Source organism: Peromyscus eremicus, chromosome 5 (genome assembly GCF_949786415.1).
Source record: "Peromyscus eremicus chromosome 5, PerEre_H2_v1, whole genome shotgun sequence".
Taxonomy (NCBI): domain Eukaryota; kingdom Metazoa; phylum Chordata; class Mammalia; order Rodentia; family Cricetidae; genus Peromyscus; species Peromyscus eremicus.
In genome coordinates, this window is record NC_081420.1 from 124,520,483 (window position 1) to 124,536,431 (window position 15,949).

A 15,949-nucleotide genomic window follows, 5' to 3' on the forward strand; every position below is an offset into this window, starting at 1 on the left:
CTGACTCCCACGGGCACGCATGTGGTGCACATACTTACACAAGCAAAACACTTAGACATAAAAACTAACTAAAAAATAAACTTGTATGTGGAGTGCTCTTACACTCCTGGTCTGGCTGAATGTTTCTTGAACAGTTTCCCCCAGTCTTGCACCCACAATTCAGGGTGCACACTACAGTTAGAATGTCATTTTACAGATAGTGATGCACACATAGACACATACCCAGGCCTCTGGCCTGGCCACTGTGTCATGCTCTCCTAGAGGAGCCCTTCTTGGCAGATCTCTCTGAGTTCGAGGCCAGTCTGATCTACAGAGTGAGTTCCAGGACAACCAGAGCTACAAAGAGAAACCCTACCTCAAAAAAAACTAAGGGGAAAAAAAAAGCATCAAAAGCTTGTCTAAATAGTTGGCTGAAACATTTGTCAAAGATGGCCCACTAAAAAGAAGCTGGAGATGCCTGATGTCCTTTGGCTTAGTGTTGATGAAGGGATTTTAAGGCTCAGGTATCGCAATGCTAGTGAGTCCTTGTAAAACCTAATCCTCCACAATGGGAAGGCCCAGAAGACACGCCCTCCACAAATCCTGTAAGGCACAAGATGGTGAGGGCCACCAGCACATTGGAAGAGCTTCATTGTCATCTTTTCCGTGTGCCAGACCTTGGGGTTGCTCAAGGTCTCAAAACAAAACAAAAGCCTCCACTGGACAGTGGCAAGAGGGAATCCATCCCTGTGAGCCCACTTCCAGACTTGACCCATTTTGCAGGCCCACACCCAGAACCCCTTGAATGAAAGGGCAGGTTCCCCTTGCTAAAATACCTAAGGGTTTTATTGTTAGCCTTTCTCCAGTCCTTCCCCAGAGGGACCTGAAGTTATAAGGGTAACTGTACGCTGAGGGAAAGGAGGCGATCAGATTTTCTGGGGTCTATTGGAGACTGGTTCCGTGAGATCTCAAGAATTATGGCCCTCCAGTTAAATCGGGGGCTTATGGGCATCAGGTTATTAATGGAATTTTGGCTGAATTATGACTCAGTGGGTCCAGTGGGTCCCTGAACTCATCCTACATTATTTCCTCAGTATATACTTGGGATACACTTAGAAACTGGAAGGATTTACACCTTGTTCCCTGACCAGTGCAGTGAGGGCTGTTTTGGTTGGAAAGGCCAAACGGAAGCCACTGGAGCTGCCTCTGCCAGAAAACAGTCAACCAAAACAATACCACATCCCAGGAGGAACTGCAGGAATCAGTGTCACGCTCAAGGACTCGAAAGATGCAGGGTGGTGGTTCCACGTCTTCCTTCAACTCTCCCTGGCCGGCGCAGCAGACGGATGGTGGAGAACAACAGTGACTACTGAAAACTTAACCAAGCAGTGACTCCGACTTTAGCTGCTATACCGAATGTGGTGCCCTCACTTCAACAGATTAACGTATCTCCTGGTACATGGTATGCAGCTATTGATCCAGTAAAGGTTGTCTTCTCGGTACCTGCCCAGATGGACCTACAGAAACAATTGGCTTTCAGATGGCAAGGCCAGGAATATACATTTATAGTTTTACCTCAAGGATGTATTAACTCTTCTGCCCTGTGTCATAACTTCGAAGGGATCTCGATCATCTGTCTCTTCCATGAAATATCACACTGGTGCACTATATTGATGACATTATGCTGAGTGGACCAAATGAGCAGGAGGCAGCAACCACTTTGAACTCATTGGTAACACATATGCAACATCAGAGGATGGGAAATTAATCCAACCAAAATTCAAGGCGTTCTATCTCAGTGAAATTCTTAAGTGTCCACTGGTGTGGGGCATGCAGGGATATCCCTCCTGAAGTAAAGGATAAGTTATTACACCTGGGCCCTGACACCATAGAGAAAAAGCACAAGACTTCCTGGGCCTATTTGGATTCTGGAGACAGCACAGTCCTTACTTGAGTGTGTTACTCCGGCCCATATACCAAGCGACTTGGGAAGCTGCTAGCTTTGAGTGGGGCCTGGAACAGGAGGAGGCTCTCCAACAGGTCCCGACTGCTGCACAAGCTGCTCTACCACTTCAACCATATGGTCCAGCAGACCCGGCAGCACTTGAGGTGTCAGTGACAGACAGGGATGCTGTTTGAGCCTTCGACAGTCCCATAGAGGTGAATCGGAGACTTTGGGATTTTGTATCAAGGCTGTACCATCATCTGCAGCCATCATCTGCAGACAGCTGTTCTCCCTCTGAGAGACAGCTCTTGGCCCGCTATTGAGCCGTAATGAAAACTGAGCATTTCACAATGGGTCACCAAGTTACCATTCAACCTAAACTGCCCGTCACGAGCCGGGAATTATCTGACCTACCGAGTCATGATGTAGGACGTGCACAGCAGTAGCCCGTTTTCTTTTTCCTTTTTTTTTAGTTTTTCGAGACAGGGTTTCTCTGTGTAGTTTTGGTGCCTGTCCTGGATCTCGCTCTGTAGACCAGGCTGGCCTCGAACTCAGTAACCCATTTTCAAATGGAAGTGGTAGATACATGTTTGGAACTAAGCAGGTCCTGAAGGCACAAGCAAGTTACACAAATCTGTTGCCAAAATGTCAATGATTTCTACTCCAATTACAATGCTGTCTGCTCTCAAGCATGCTCCTATGGCTTCATGAGGTGTTCCCTATGATGAGGAAGAGAAGACCAGGACCTGGATGACTGACGGTTCTGCGTGTTATGCAGGCACCACCCAGACATGGACATGAACATTAATCTAATTAATCTTTATCAATAAAAAATTGGGAATCAGATATCAGGGTAAAAACCTGGAAGATCAGAGAACAGGGAGCAGCTGCCAGTTGCTTCCTACATCTTCCATTCCTCCTTCCAAAAGGGCCGAGATCCTCTCTCAGGCCCGCCTTACCACTTCCTGTCTCTTCTCTCTACAGTCCTCCAAATCTCTATGGTCAGCTAATGGCTAGCTCTGCCCTCTGACTCCAAGCAAGCTTTATTTGTCAGAACACAATCAAAATATCACACATTTCCTCCTTTTTGTCTAAATAAAAATTGAAGGTTTTATCTAACATAGTAAAACTATATATAATAAGTACATCAACTATATACAAATAGATACAGGCAATAATTACATTAACAACATCTAATCCATTTGCATTTGACAAATTCAGAGAAAATACTCCATTATCTGTCCTATCTTGGTAAGTCCCAAGTGTTGTACCTAATTCATTTTCTATCCTAACTTGCATTATCAGCCCCAAACTATCTTTTTATGTCTTTTGAACTTACACACTTTACACCTCTTTAGTGAGTTTTTTCTTTTTTTCTTTTTCTTTTTCTTTTTCTTTTTTTTTTTTCTCAGACAGGGTTTCTCTGTGTAGTTTTGGTGCCTGTCCTGGATCTCGGCCTTGAACTCACAGAGATCCACCTGGCTCTGCCTCCCAAGTGCTGGGATTAAAGGCGTGCACCACTACTGCCCAGCTAGTGAGTTTCTTTTCTGAATTTGGTAACAAAGAAAACTATAACTATCTAGTCTTCAACTCCATCAGAGACCTGATAAGGAAATAATATTACCTGAGTAAACAGGAACTGCAGAACAAACAACTTCCAAAAATAAGAAATGACAGAAACAGCTCACTGCCTGGATAGTGATCCAAGATTCCTCTGCAATGTTGGGGCATCCATCTTCAGCCTGCAGGCCTACAATATATGACAGGCTTTTCTGTGAAGCAGGATATTCTGAAGGACTGCCCTGCTTTGTCTTGGCAAAATTCAGCACTCACTTACTTTTGTGTCCTGCTTGTCCAATTTGGACAGTATACTGTCAGTAGTCAAGGCAAGGCATTTTCTAGCCCAGTGGCTAACTTTTGCCATAAAGGAAGTAGGGCTGGAGAGATGGCTCAGGTGTTAAGAGCACTGGCTGCTCTTCTAGAGGTCTTGAGTTCAATTCCCAGCAATCACATGGTGGCCATAAAGAAAGTAAACTCCATATGGAGTTTCTTCTTGGATGCCTATCATTTTCTCTTAAGTAGATGGTGCTGCCAGGAGCAGACATGTCTCATTGTCATAAAAAAAAAAAAAGAACCAATTTTATTAAACCATCTTAAGTGCCATATTCTGTAGGTCTCTGAAGTGTTTGAAGACCATTTATCTAAAATATATCTCTGTTTGTCCTTGAAAACATACTTAACATGACTACAAGTCTGATTGTAATAGGTGACTAACTACTAACCTGTATTTCTTTATTATCCTAAATAGTTTTTAATAATAACTTTCAAAGACTAGAAATTTACATTACATTGTTAAATGAGCTGTATAGATACAATACCTTGAACAAGAGTAAAAACATAAGCCAGGCAGTGGTGGTGCATGCCTTTAATCCCAGCACTCGGGAGGCAGAGGCAGGCAGATCTTTGTGAGTTCGAGGCCAGCCTGGTCTACAGAGTGAGATCCAATGTGGGTGCAAAGCTACACAGAGAAACCCTGTCTCAAAAAACTAAAAAAAAAAAAAAAAAGTAGAAATGTATGTACAGTATGTTCTAACAAAAATAACCTTAGATTTGTATCAATATACAAAAATATCTTAAATAAGAGTAAAAACAGATACACAGTATAATAAAAATAACCTCAAATTTATATCAAAATACAAAAAATCCATACCAATGTGAAATATTTAAGACTAGTAGTTGCTTTTTTGGGGACTGGAGAGATGGCTCAGGGGTTGAGAGCACTGGCTGCTTTTCCAGAGGTCCTGAGTTCAATTTCCAGCAACCACATGGTGGCTCATTGTCGCGTCCACCTCAACCAGCAAGGAAGATGCGACCCCAGGCTCTTCTCCAAGCAGTTTATTCAGAAACCTTGAACAATCTTCTGACCCCGGGGAAAGCCATCTTCTTCTCCACTCTCACTCTCACTCTCCCATTCTCTCTCTCATTCTCTCTCTCATTCTCACTCACAGTCACCCTCTCACTCACTCTTACAGTTACTCTCACAGCCACTCTCCTGGGAAAGTCAGCCCACGCCCTTTATAGCCACTGGGCAATCAACCCCGTGGTGCCACGTGGACAATGCCGCTAGGGTCAAGCAAGCCAGATTAGGTCCAGGTGTGCAGAAGCAAGCCAGATCCTAGCCTTAGCCAAATAAGGAGCATCTGCCATCGGGAAGGCAGAAGCCAGACGCCGTGCCATCCTTGAGGCACGGCCGTGCACGGCTCTCTACAGCTCATGACCATGTACGGTGGTGGGATCTGATGCCCTCTTCTGGCATGCAGATATACATGCAGAGCACTCATACATAAAATATAAATAAATTTAAAAAATTTTTTAAATAGATTCAATAATCTACACCTTTCTCCAGGCAGTGGTGGCACACACCTTTAATCCCAGCACTCGAGAGGCAGAGGCAAGTGGATCTCTGTGAGTTTGAGGCTAGCCTGGTTTACAGAGTGAATTCCAGGACAGGCTCCAAAGCTACACAGAGAAACCCTGCCTCAGGGGGAAAAAAATCTTTTTATCATATCATTTCTATATCCCACCTTTTTCTTTTCAGAACAAGATCCCTGAATCTAATCTCCTTTGTTCAGTTTTTTCCCTGATGATTACCAATAACAACTTGTAACCAACCTGTAGGGAAATGGAGCCAGTCAAAGAAACCCACCCTGGCCCTGAAACCAGAGCCAGTGAAGGAAACACACTTTAGCCCTGACACCAGAACCAAAGAAACACATGCTGACCCTGAAACCAGAGCCAAAGAAACACACTTTGGCCCCTGGAACCAGAGCCAGTGAAAGAAATATGCTCAGGCCCTAAAACTAGAGCCAAAAGGCTAAAAAGGGCCAGTCAAAGAAAACAGTTTGGCCCTGAAACCAGAGCTCATCTGCCCCTGACCAACTGAGCATGAAACCAACCAATCCCTGAGCACAAAATCTAGCCAATCTGAGCTTGTCCATGATTAAGGGAACTGAAATTCAACCAATCCCCACCCTGAAAATCTTCTTCCTAGAAAAACCCGGCCGCTAAGAAGCCTTGTATAAGCCCTGAGCCTGTTGAGTCTGCTGCTCCCTTCTCTACCCTGGCAGAGGCAGCCACTCTCCTGGATAATAAATTCTTGAATGAGGTTTGGGTGAGACCTTCTTTGGCCAGAGCGGAGATGGAGCCTGGGCAGAGCAGAGCGGAACACAGCTATAACAATCACTCTGGAGAAACCTTCCTCTAGGTGAGCCGAGTTGTTACACCTAAGTAGAACTGTAACGACTTTGCTGGGGAAACCCTCCCCTGCAGGAGCAGAGTTGTTACATTGGGGAAACCTTTCCCTGGAGCAGGGCTGTAAGCTGTCGTGCTTACAGTGACTTGTATTTCTTGGCTCCCAACCACCAGCATCCCTTTCCGTATGGGTTGCAATGCTTACACAAAGTATCTATAAACCACTGAATGTCCAAAACCACCCACCCCACCTCTTGGGAATGTGGGCATCATGTTCTTAAAATTACTTCCTGCTGTCTGGGGGTGATGGCATCTTTAGGGGATCCTGAAAAAAAAAATTGGGATAATTGTCAAGTCCTGGGGGAGCTAGTTGTATCATTTGTTGTCCATCTCTGCCTAATGGGAAAATGCAAGGCTTATCTCAAGTCTTGGCTAGAGTAGTCTGTGAGGCCTGTGAGGCTGGATCATCTCAGCTAAGCCACTTTGAAACTGTCCTGAGCAGTTTGTAGTCCAAAACTGATTTTTGGGGTGGTGTTTGTCTGCTTAGTGGCATTACCATTGTCCCAGTGGAATTGTTGTAGGGCCCCATCTGCCTTTTGGAGACTTCAAAGGTCACTGTTAGGCATGGTTATGGTTCACTGTAGAAAGCTTAAACATTTTAAATGTCATATGCAGCAGATCTCAAAGAAGTTAAAGGACCATAATTTGTTATGTATATTCAGGGTACAAAAACTTAATTCCTAGTTACCTGATAGAGATTCAAACCCAAAGTCATGTACAGGAAGCTAGATAAAGCCCTTTTCTAGAATTAATTAGTACTCTATATGACCATTAATATCATGACAAAAAAGTTATATATATATATATATATATATATATATATGTTATATATATATTAATCTTATAAATTTTGAGAAAAATTTTAAAGAATCAAAATAAAACCAAAAGATTATGAGATTAGTGGCAATAGAATAGTCCCTTAATTTTGGTTTTTCTTCTGTCCCATATCAGCTGGGTCTTCTGACATAAGACAGAGATTTTGCTTAGGTTTAGCATGCTCCAACTCCAAAACCAGCTTTAATTTTTAATTGAACTGGAACTACAAAAAGACCATTTGAATTATATGTATGAGAGAACAGCAGAAACAAACATTTGGGAATATATCTGAAATTTTATCCTGTTGGAGATGTGATATACTAATAGGCCATTTTATTCTTTTTCTTGGGACATTTTCTCTGGATAATTTATCTTTTTTCTTCAGATGTCTCATTTGTCCAATGGTCTTCAGATTCCTTAGCTGGATGCCTTCATTCTCCTGGAAAAACAAAAATAAAACCCTGCCCCAACCCTAACTTTGGGGAGTTCCCCTTTTGGCAAGTATATCTGATCAAATGAAAAGCATTTGTTAGTTTTATAGGTTAGTTTAGATTGAATGGTCACACTGGCTGATGAACTCTATTACCTCTTCTAATTAAGAGGTCTCTATTGTTCAAATCTAACCTTTATCAGTTTTTATGGTATCCATAGCTTATCTTCTCCTGTGGAAAAAAAAAGCAAAACCTCTTCCCCAACGTAGCATATATCCTGGTTTCCATTCTGAGGTCAGCACATCTTTAAAGCATACAAACTGATTTAATTCAGTAGTTTTTTTTCTATTATCCAATGTCTCTCCACAGCTGTTGTTTCTTTCTCATTAACATTTAGAAAATTTAAAGTTAAGAAAGCATTGTGTAATCTATTTCTTGGGGGTCTTTACTACCTCTTTCTGTTTATTAAGCATATCTTTTAGAGTTCGGTCTTTCTATAACTGCTTGCCCTGTAGGATTGTGTGGTATATGCTTTATGTTTAATATGTAAAAAGAATTTATTTTACTAGAGACATATGCTGGATTATTGTCAGTCTTAATTTGTACAAGTATCCTCATGATGGCCATAACTTCTACTAGGTATATAATTACAGAATCAGCCTTTTTAGAACTCAAAGCAGTTGCCCATTAAAATCTTGAATAAGTATCGATGGTGAGGTGTACATGTTTTAATTTTACAAACTCTGAAAAATGAAAGACATCCATTTGCCAAATTTCATTTATTTGAGTACCCTTTAGGTTACTTCGTGCAGGTAATGGAGTTTGGTTATACAAAGAACAATTAGGACATTTCCTTATAATTTCTTTGTCTTTTGCCAAGTAATAGAAATATCTTCTTTCAGACCCTTGCTATTGACATGGTGTTTCTTATGAAATCTGTAGCTTCTAGCACATTTCCTACCAATAGTTGATCAATTTCATCATTATCTTCTGCTAGAGGGCCTGGTAGACACATATGTGTTATATATGGGATGATTTCTATTTCTGATTATTTATTGTAACTAGGTAAATAACAAAGTCAATTCTGAATCATCTGAATAAACACAACAACTTTCTGCGTATTGAGAGTCGGTAACTATATTAAGAGGTTCTGAAGAATCTAATAATACCATGAGAATAACATATAATTCTGACTTTTGAACAGAATCATAAGGGCTTTGAGCCACTTTTCTTAAGTTTCTCACCTTTCCTGATTTGTTTGCATCTGTAATTTCCTGACTTATAACCTGCTTTTCCTGATTGGTTTTTATCTATATAGAATGTAGGGGCTTGAGAAATTGATGTTTCCCATACAATGTGAGGAAAGATCCAATTAGTTCTTTTTATAAACTGAATTCTCTTGCTTTTCAGATATTTGTTGTTACTCTCTCTCAAAAAATATTCATGTTCTGCCCACAAAGAGGAAATTTCAGCATTAGTAAAAAGGTACTACAATTTCAGCAGGGTCTATTCCTGCTGATTGACTACAAATTCTCAATTTTGCTTTTAGAATAAACTCAGAAACCTTTTCTGCATAGGTCCTCGTTACCTCATAAGGTTTGAAATAAATCACTCAGTTCTTGAGTTGTTAATCTAATTGTGGGCTATAGCCAATTAATATCTCTCAGCAATTTTTGAAAGTCATTAGGAGTCTGCAATCAATCTCTCCTAATTGTAACTTTTGGGGTTGAATTTTTGTTTGTTTGTTTGTTTTTTGAGACAGGGTTTCTCTATGTAGTTTTGGTGGCTGTCCTGGATCTCCCTCTGTAGATCAGGCTGGCCTCAAACTCACAGAGATCCGCCTGGCCCTGTCTCCCAAGTGCTGGGATTAAAGGCATGCACCAGGACCACCACCCAGCCTGGGGTTGAATTTTTGGTAAACCTATTTTATATCCTAGGTAATTAATAGAATCTCCTCTTTGCATTTTTTCAGGAGTGATTTGTAATCCCCAACAAGGTAAAATTTTCTTTACTTCTTCAAACATTTTCTCTAAGATATCTACATTTGAATCACCTACTAAGATAATTGTCCATATAATGATAAAATATAGATTGAGGAAACTAATTACAAATTATTTCCAATGTTGTACAAAATATCGGCACAAGGTAGGGCTGTTTAACATCTCTTGTGGGAGAACTTTCCACTGATATCCTTTAACAGGCTGGGAATTATTATAAGTAGGCACCATGAAGGCAAATTTTTCTCTATCCTGTTCTTGCAAAGCTATAGTAAAGAAATGGTCTTTAAAATCAATTACTATAATAGACCATCCTTTAGGTAATAGAGAAGGCAAGGGAATTCCAGGCTGTAAAGAGTTCATTGGCTGAATCACATTATTAATAGCTCTTAGACCTGTTACCATTCTCCATTTTCCAGATTTCTTTTTTTTTTCAGTTTTTTTTCAAGACAGGGTTTCTCTGTGTAGTTTTGGTGGCTGTCCTGGATCTCACTCTGTAGACCAGGCTGGCCTCAAACTCACAGAGATCTGCCTGGCTCTGCCTCCCAAGTTCTGGGATTAAAGGCATGCACCACCACCATCCAGCATGTGCCACCACCGCCCAGCCAGATTTCTTTTTAATGACAAATACAGGAGAATTCCAAGGACTGGTCAATTCCTCGATATGTTGAACATTTAGCTGCTTCTGTACCAGTTGTTCTAAGGCCTGTAGTTTTTCTGATGTCAAAGGCCATTGTTCCACCTAGACAGGTTTTCCATTTAACCATTTTAAAGGTAAGGCTGTTGGTACCTTTGAAAGATCAGCAGTTGTTGCGCTTGACTACGCTGGATCACTTCTTTTGTGGAAAGGACAAGGGTAACTGATCCAAATTACCAAGAGGAAAATGGATTGCTTCTTCATAAAGGGGGTTAGGAATACTATGTCTGGAGTGAAGGCAATTCTTTAGGGTATCTCTTGGTGTTACCATGTCCTGTGACTAAAGTCAATGGGAAACTATAACAACCCAATCCAGGCAGGATGACAAAGGGCACAGAACCTTCTGGAATGAAGGTATGGGTCACTCCTCCAGAAAAACAGCCAAGACCTGCTGATGTGCTTTCAAGAGGAAATACAGAATGGGTAGTAAAGGAAAGTAATTATAATACCACCTATGATCCTATGACCAGTTGCAGAAACAAGAATTATAATTGACATGAGTGTTTCTATCATGTTTTGTTAAGATCTTTTACAGATATTTGTATTTTCTTTCCTTGATTTTTTTTCATCATGTAATATAACATCAATTGAGATATAATATCAGTTATCATATTTAAGTTTTGAGATACTAAAAGAATGTCACTCAAGGGACATGCCACCAATTCTAACATATGTAATGCATCTGTGGTTATACATGGGATAGTTATATCATGTTAGGTGCAATAATGACCCAGTTATTGTTTTCATTTTGAAATTAAGCATGACATAAGGAGATATGATTGTGTCGAGTTGACAAGGGGTGGACTTGTGATGGCTATTCTTGGTTGTCATCTTGACTACATCTGGAATGGAATGAACTAAAACCTGAGCTACTGGTTATATCTGTGAGGGATTTTTCTAGACGAGATCTTCTGAAGTGAAAAGACCCATCTTAAATCTGGGCCACACCTTCCAGTGGCAGCCTATATAAAGGATATGAAAAAAGGAAGTTCTTTTTTTCCCCTCCTTCAAGGCAGTCTTTCTCTACGTAGCCCTGGCTGTCCTGGAACTCACTCTGTAGACCAGGCTGTCCTTGAACTCAGAGATCTGCCTGCCTCTGCTTCCCGAGTGCTAGGATTAAAGGAGTGTGCCACCACCACCTGGTGAAAAGAAGTTCCTGTTCATTGCCTCCTGTTCTCACTATCACTGGTAAATTCATTTCTTCACTGACTAGCATTAGAGCCTACTTATTCAGGATTTCAGTGTATGCTGAAGACCACTTGAAACATCCAGCCTCATGGACCAAACAGTTATTGGATTCTTGGACTTTCCATCAGGAGACAGCCATTGTTGGACTAGCCAGCCTCCAAGCCACCCTAACAAATCCCATCTATATGTGTGTATATATATGTATATAGCTTTTGAAACAGTTTGGGAATCCTGTGTGCCTTAATAACCTTACTCCTGTGTCTCTACCTCTTTATATATGATTTGAAATCTAATCCCATAAAAAATGAGAGTCTCTGCCTGGCCAGTTCTGAGTAAACTATGTTCTCCTCTTTGCACATACAGCGTAAGTAGAGTGTAAAGCCACACCAAAATATCAACAGTCCATGTACAGAGGCTAATTTATACTTTCTTAAAACATGGTTAACTGTTTTTGCATCAAACACATTTCACTTTTGTAACAGAAAAAAAATATTTGTGTGCCCCATTTGTTATGCAAGAACAAAGGGTGTAAGACCAACACAGTTGAAAGACAGCACGAGCGGCCAGAGCAGGACTGATTATACTCTGGTGATACTTAAGACAATGAAGTACTGGTACAGGCAGAGACTTGAGAGAACTTGAATGGATGGTGACCTGCTCTACAACAAAGGAAGTCTTAGAAATTGCCAGAGGAAGAACAGCTCTGCCTACAAGGTCTCAAATTACTTCAACAGCCAGATGTAGTGGCACATGTCTTTAACCCCAACATTTGGGAGGTGAATGAGCTCTCACCAAATGAGCCATATCTAGCTCTCAAGTACTACTGTTTATGAGGTCCATATTAACATCTACTGTATTAGAAATTAAAACCAGGAAATTTAAAAACATACTAATACAACACAACCCCCCCCCTTTTTTTTTATAGACAGAGTCTCACTATGTAGTCCTGGTAGGCTTGGAAATAATTACGTAGACCAGGCTGGCCTGGCACTCATAGAGATCCTCCGGTCTCTGCTTCCCACATGCTGTGACTAGAGGTGTGCCCTATCATGTCCGGCTTGAAATTACATTTATTAAAAAGTAACGAAAGCCTGGAGAGATGGCTTAGCAGTTAAGAGCACTTGTTTTTACAGAGGATGTGGCTTCAGTTCCAGCACCACGTGATGTCTCACAACTATCCATAACTCTAGTTTTTAAGGGGTCTAATGCACTTTTCTGACCTCTGTGGGCACCAGGCAAGTGCACGGTGTACATACATACATGTAGGCAAAACATTCATACATACAAAATAAAATAATCTCTCAGGCTTGTTGGCCAAAGCCTGAGAGATTATTTTATTCTCCAGAAGCAGAGGCAGGCAAACCTCTGTGAGCTCCAGGCCAGCCTGGTATACATAGTGAGTTCCAGGAAAGCCAGGGCTGTATAGAGAGACCTTGTTTCAAAAACCAAACCAAACCAATCCCCAAAACAAAACAAAAACTAATAATAATAATAATCTAAAAAATTTTGACACCCCCCACCTTTTGAAAAATTACAGTTTATTAATTTATTGTGTACATGTGTGGGTACCTCAGGCACATGCATGTGTGGGGGTCAGAAAACAAGCTGAGGAAATCAGTTTTCCCTCTTCACTGTATGGGTCCCAAGACTAAACTCGGGTTCTGCGGGATTGGTAGCAGACACCTTTACCCACTGAACCCTATCAATGACCCCCCCACCTCCCGTTGTTGTACGGCTGTTTACAAGCTGGCTTAACGGGAGACAGCTGGATGCCTTTTTGCTGTTTTCATTTCCTGGCTGGAATTTACTATGCAGCCCAAACTGGTCTCAAACTTGCAGCAATCTTGTCTCTCTCAATCTCCTGAGTGCCGGGATTACAGGCTGGATTCCCATACTGGCTGGCCTCTGCAGTCTGTTACAATGTTACAGGCTGGCTGGCCTCTGCAGTCTGTTACAATGTTACAGGCTGGATTCCCGTACTGGCTGCCTCTGCAGTCTGTTACAATGTTAGAGGCTGATTCCAGTACTGGCTGGCCTCTGCAGTCTGTTACAATGTTACAGGCTGGATTCCCATACTGGCTGGCCTCTGCAGTCTGTTACAATGTTACAGGCTGGATTCCCGTACTGGCTGGCCTCTGCAGTCTGTTACAATGTTACAAGCTGTATTCCAGTACTGGCTGGCCTCTGCAGTCTGTTACAATGTTACAGGCTGATTGCCGTACAGCCTGGCCTCTGCAGTCTGTTACAATGTTACAGGCTGATTGCCGTACAGCCTGGCCTCTGCAGTCTGTTACAATGTTACAGGCTGATTCCCGTACTGGCTGGCCTCTGCAGTCTGTTACAATGTTACAGGCTGGCTGGCCTCTGCAGTCTGTTACAATGTTACAGGCTGGATTCCCGTACTGGCTGGCCTCTGCAGTCTGTTACAATGTTAGAGGCTGATTCCAGTACTGGCTGGCCTCTGCAGTCTGTTACAATGTTACAGGCTGGATTCCCGTACTGGCTGGCCTCTGCAGTCTGTAACAATGTGCCATTTGAGGTTTTTATAATATAGTTGGCAAAGAGAGCAGTGTTTTAATGACCTTTCTAGATAAGGATATTCCTTTTTGTTTTCTGTACCAAATCTTAACAAATGGTGCCGTGTTAGTCAGCTGGGGCACCAGAAGGAACAGCTCGGTGTGGAATACTTGCCTAGTGTGTGTGGCTCTGGGTTCCACCCCAAGCTGGGATTGGAGAATTTATTGAAATGTGAACTATGGGGCTGTATTAATAAACTTTTCACACTCTATAACCTGAAAACCCATTGCACATGTTCCCATTTAGTTTGTTTTTTGAGATAAGGTCCCTTATAGCCCGAGTGGCCTTGAACTTACTATGCAGTCAAGGATGGTCTTGAACTCACAATTCTCTGGCCTCAGCCTTCTGAGCACTGGGACTATAGGCATGAACTACCATGCCTGGCTCCTTCCAAATTATAATTTAAATGTATTTAGTACCCATTTGTGATTTTATGGTCTTCTGGGAAATTTTTAATCTATTAAATTACATTTTACTATATAGTATCTTAATTTTTAATTATTTTATTTTATTGTATTGGTATTTTGCCTGCATGTATATATATGTCCTATGTGTGTGCCCTTCGAAGCCAGAAGAAGGTGTTGGACTCCTACAAGCACCAGGCACACGTGGTACACAGACACATACAGGAAAACACCCATAGACATGAAATAAAACATTAAAATAAAATAAAATTGTATTTGTTAAGCTAATCACAGATTCAATCAGAAGACTTTAAAAAAAAAAAACAGAGTCTCACACCAGGTGGTGGTGATGCACACCTTTAATCCCAGTACTTGGAAGGCAGAGGCAGGCAGATCTCTGTGAGTTCGAGGCCAGCCTGGTCTACAGAGTGAGTTCCAGGACAGCCAGGGCTACACAGAAAAGCCGTGTCTGCCTCCAAATTGCTGACAAGAAAGGACCGCCACACTTAGCCAGAGAATATTTTAATATTAAAAAGATGAATGAAGCTACAGAGATGCTCAGTGGTTAAGAGCACTGACTGCTCTTCCAGAGGAGCCAGGTTCAATTCCAGCACCCACACGACACACAACACACGACACTCCAGTTCTAGGGGATCCAACACCTTCTTCTGGCCTCTTCACACTAGGAACACATATGGTGCATAGAAATACATCCCTGAAAAAAAAAAGAAAAGAAATACATCCCTGAAAAACAGACATACACATAATATTTTTTAAAAAATAAAATAAAAGCCAGGTGTGGTGTCACAAATCTTTAATCCTAGCACTCAGGAAACAGTGGCAGGCAGATTTTTGAGTCCAGGCCAGCCTAGTCCATAGAGTAAGTGTGAGGCCAGCCTGTGTCGTCTATATAGTGAGACCTTGTCTCAAAAACAAAACAAAACTTTGGAGCCAGCGTGATGACTCAGTGGTTAAGAATTAGTTGCTTTTACAAAGGACTCCAGTTCTGATCTCAGCACCCACATCAGGTGGCTCAGAAATGTCTCTAACTCCAGCTCTTGAGGATCAAATGCCCTCTTCTGACCTCCAAGGACACTTGCACTCAAGCACAAACCTACACACTGAGATGCACATAATTTAAAATAAAAACCTAAATGTCAAGAAGCTGCTTATTTCTTGGTATTATCAACAACTTAGTTTTCCTGGTTGCTGTCCATATTCTAAGTACTATATATGGATTTATCCTTTCTTTAAAAAAAATTGGCAGATTTTTATCTGTGTGTCAGGTCCTATGCTAAGCTTTTGAGCTACAACAGTAAGATGGGAGCCAGGTGAGATTTCTGTTTTCAAGCAGATTACAACCCACTGAGAGGTAATAAGACAAAGCCCAGTTCAAACCTAACGTAAGGGTCTAAGGCTGGAGCTCAGAGGTACAGTGCTTGCCCAGCACACCTTACATAAGGGTCTAAGGTTGGAACTCAGAGGTACAGTGCTCACCCAGCACACCTTACATAAGGGTCTAAGGCTGGAACTCAGAGGTACAGTGCTTGCCCAGCACACCTTACATAAGGGTCTAAGGTTGGAACTCAGAGGTACAGTGCTCA